Source organism: Neodiprion pinetum, chromosome 6 (assembly GCF_021155775.2).
Source record: "Neodiprion pinetum isolate iyNeoPine1 chromosome 6, iyNeoPine1.2, whole genome shotgun sequence".
NCBI classification, from domain to species: Eukaryota; Metazoa; Arthropoda; class Insecta; order Hymenoptera; family Diprionidae; genus Neodiprion; species Neodiprion pinetum.
The window spans coordinates 27,049,970-27,054,673 of record NC_060237.1 but is presented as its reverse complement, the minus strand read 5'-3'; positions in this window follow the sequence as shown (position 1 = coordinate 27,054,673).

Below are 4,704 nucleotides of genomic sequence, written 5' to 3'. Positions count from 1 at the left end.
CGCCCTGTGTTTTTTTTATATATAAATATATATATATATATAATATAATTAAAGAAAAGATTAATAAATTATAATAAATGAGAATGATCGATAATTATATATATAATATATATAGAATAATGATTATTGTACAACAGCCATCTCTTTCCTAAAGAGGCCTTTTCTACTGAATTTTTATCCAAACTGAAGATTCAAGAAACACTTTATAACGTGAAAGAAAGCCAGCAAACGATTTGAATGACCAAAAATCGCGTTGGGATTTATTGAATGCAAGTCGCAAAAATGGTTTTGCAAAGTTACATTCAAAACAAAATATCGCACGTTGATAAGACCGCTTTAGCGAAAGACAAATCTTTGCAAATAAGTTTCGCGATTCATTACATTGTTAGCCTTACGCTAGATGCCTGCTGTTTTAACGTATTTAAAACAAGACCTAAATTTAGTTCGGTAAACTATTTTTCAATTTTATCTACTCATTTCATTAATCAAAGCTCACTCATCACTATTTTAAAAACTATCCAGGACGTGAGGTATCCGTTAGACATCTTTATCAAACGATAATTATTATTCCATAATTTAACGGACAATTACTTGAGAAAATAGAAGGTTATTGTATTGAACAAAGTTTACCGAATAGAACTATGTCTTCAACTTAATGACTGCTTGGGAAGGAATATTATTATTATTACTAAGTAAACAATTATACAATAAATGCAAAAAATTACACTATTGAGGCATATCACATTTATTTATATACTATGCATATGTATTGTACGGATACATGTACATAAGTATCAATAAGCATCTATTTATTTATGCGTGTTATACAAATAATATACGAGCAGTGAGCACACATAGGTACGTGTAAGCGTTGCTTAACACTTTACATTTATCAGTTTGATCGAAATGTCATTTTCGCAAGTATCCTATTAATTGTCATTATTCTAATATTTTCCCGATATTCTTTGTTTGATTAATTTTGTGAAAATCAACGTTTTTACTAACAATTATAAGGGGCAATATTTTACTATTTAATTTGTAAAATCTTGAGAGAGATCTGCTTACCATAACTAGAGCTGTATTAAAATGGTCAGTTCTCTGCCTTTTTAGAACTTTCCCCAAGACCCCCATCAAACCCTTGCTAAATTGTGCTAGGCATAATTGGTTTGAGAATTTGATTAATTAACTAAACAAATGTAGGTATGTCATAGTGAGATGATCAGCAGCTCGTTGGTTACTCGTTAAATAATCACAGCCATCAATAATTACGTATCTCATTGCGTCAATACAGCAGTCTTTTTCAGCGTAACGCGCAAAAATTATGTTGCAGTGAAACATGTTGCATGACTTGAACGCGTTGTTTGAATTATTGTAGGATTTGAGAGCAAATTTGTATAACTTGTCTGACAGTATGTTTGTAATATTTAGCCTTGATGCAAGATTTTTTTTACTTATGAATCTGTGATGAACGAGAACTCGTTTTTTTCTTTCAAAAACCTGTTTTATCGTATATGCATCTGTATTTTGTGCCTCTTTATTCATTTCACCATCAAGAGCAGAATGCTCGGGTCGCAAAAACATGCCTAAATAATTATCTTGATATTATAGTACGACGTTTTTTGAATAATACATATACTGTCACTGACGGAAAATGATTTTTATAACGAGTAACGACTGGCAGCAATTATGATTGTGAGCTGCGACTTATAAGTGAATAATAAGTATAACAATACTCAACAATGTGAATGCTTCTAATAAATCATTGTTGAAAAAACATTTGACTAAAAATTGAGTTTCACAGAATCCTTTTAGCGTCAGTATTTCGAACTTTGCTAATATCTTTCATGTTAAATATTTTTTTAATTTCAAAGATTAACACTTTTCTGCCAGTCTGATAAACTTTGGTAGATGGTAAGTTTCGCAGAGTATTCCGCTAAATTATAATACCAAGTATGTAATCTCCTTTTATTCTGAAAATGTAATTCCAAGTATCATGTCCAACTGGATATATCTATATTTGTACTTGTTCAATAGCATGAAAGAGAGCACTAATGAGCTTTCTCGGAATTATGGTATGTAAGCCATTCCGTGTTTATTGGGAAACAAACGGGCAATTTCATAAGCTGGCATGTAACACGATTCTCAAGTCTCGTATCTTAGGCTGTGTAAGGTAGAGCCTGGTACGCTTTATTCGTTAATGTTCAGTTGCGTAGCAACTTAAATAGTCGATTGTGAATCTGCTCTGTTAAGATGCATCCCACATGGTTGAAATATGTTGTATTACTACGTATGTATGTACGTGTATGCCTTGTGGCCGACGAATGCAACGCCCTACTACGATATTTTTATGTTATCAAGAGCAGACTCTAGCTCATCGTGTCAATGGGATTGATGACACAGCGAGGGCAGACCAGGGACATCCGGAAATTAACGCCATTATCTCATATACCATAAAATTATTATTATACAAGTTATCGCTCATTCGTTGACGCGAACACCAATTCTCCCGTACACATTTCTTCCTGGATATTTTCTAAAAATTTAGAATACACTTCTGGTAAAGATATTCTTTTATTTTATAAATATTTTTTCTATAATCATCGTCATGAAATTTGTCGGAATGTTTGCAACGAAATATAATTTGTCAATTGAAAAATGTACAGAGAAACAAAAAAAAATATCAACCCGAAAATATTCTCGAGCTTGCCAGTTCGTCTGTGATAATTTTCTGGTTGACCTTGAAAAAAGAAAAAACTTAAAGTTCGTGGAATACGCAAAAATTCAAGAATTCAATTTCACATTGCTTAATTGCGCGAAACAAACAGGTAAGCAATTATTATCTGCCAATGAGTGCTGCAAAAAACTGCAAAAGGTCTCGATGCTAATTGGTAAACTTTTCCTCGTATAGTTAATATATGCAAATTACCGTTCTTAGAACAGCGATACTTTAATGAAAACGAAACCTCGTTCACCTTCACATCAACATGAGATATCTTCGTTTAGATTTGTAAATTATTATCGAAAAATATTTCCCAATTAATATTAATATTGCCGCGCGTGTTGCTACAAAATTAAGAATTTTTCTATTTAAACCTTGCTGATATTAGCAACTGAACTTTTTTATGTGCAGGCAGTTACCCTTTCGGATACTTATAAATTGCGACCTCAATTCCGATGTGTTTCGAAAATTCATTAATCAAATCATGCAATTCGAAACTACGTATCGTAGAGAGAAAAAAATAAAACCAGTATGTATCTGTCTCTCACCAGTTTAATAATGAACAACTGGTCTTCACGAGTTTTATACCGCCGAAGGCTAGAATCAGCGTGATTGCTACAGGAAACTTTGTTTATTGGTACCATTACATAAACAATCGTTTCGCTCTTTCTAAAGTGCCTGCATATGCTACATAGGACATTCTTCATCTGGAGTTCAGCCGTTTTTTCGGACCCTCGCGATATCACTTATAACTGGTTAAATCTCACTGCTACCTAAAAATAGTGTCTATGAATTGTTTTAGATTTTTAAATCAATTGTTTTAGGATATGTATTTATTTGTAAAATTCATATCTGGTCGAAAAAGTGTTCGATTCAAAAACAAAGTGTCGTTTTTCACTTAGCTTTGTAATGCAATAGGTCTTACATTATTATTCTTTTATTATATCGCGAGGGCTATTTAAAGAAAAAAAAATTTGAAACAAACATTTGTATCACTCAATTGGTTCCCTTTAACATCTTTTTTAACTTTATACAATCTACAGAGATGTGTAAATAATCTACTGAAAAAACATTTTTCTTCGAAGGTCTCAGCTCGGCATTGGGATCTGTAAATATACAGGCTGGCTAACTCAAAAACGGTCGATTCCGCAACAGGTGTCTGTACGTAGGAACTTGTGATTATACAATTAGACAAGGTACCGACATAAATGGTGAGTCGATTGCTATTTTGCAGCGAGACTTGAGAAAAAAAAAGTTTCAATTCCGTTATAACCGATGCCTACAATATTGATTTTTCTGTACGTTTTTTACACACCCCTCTAGATGATATAAAATCAAGAGTGATTCAAAGGTATCCGATTGGTAAAAAGAGAATTGATACTAATTTTTTTGTTCTCAAAACAGATTTTGCTATAAAAATACGTATATCAACGGGTCTTATGGAAACAGACGTATTTCGGCAGGCTGGATAGAACGAATCCCGGAAAAAATACCCGCCGAACTTATATTAACATTCTATTCGGACAGAGACTGTCACCTTCGATTATGCCTGTTTCATCTGGAGACCGAACTCTCGGTAAGATATTCATTCCGGGAGTATTTTTCCTGCCTACCGGATAGAACGGACGTATCTCAGAAGATGCTACAAGTTGCGTATAGAGCTCTGTATACACCTATTGTGGTGTCTGTCTAGATATATCCGTTCTAGATTGTTCGCCGAAATACGTCTGTTCCGTAGAACCCGTCGATACGAGGGCTGGTGCATAAACAGTTTCAGTGAAAAACAAAATGTTTGCGAATTCATGGAGAATGTCTCATAGAACGATATAATAACTGTCAATTTGTATTAGCGACGAGTTTTACAGATAATCTAGGCAAACGATTCGTATAGACCTATCAGTCGCCTATCAGTATCTAAATATATAATTGTCATAGACAATGACATAAAACCAATAGAGGAACAAAACTGGAATTCGAACGGTTGG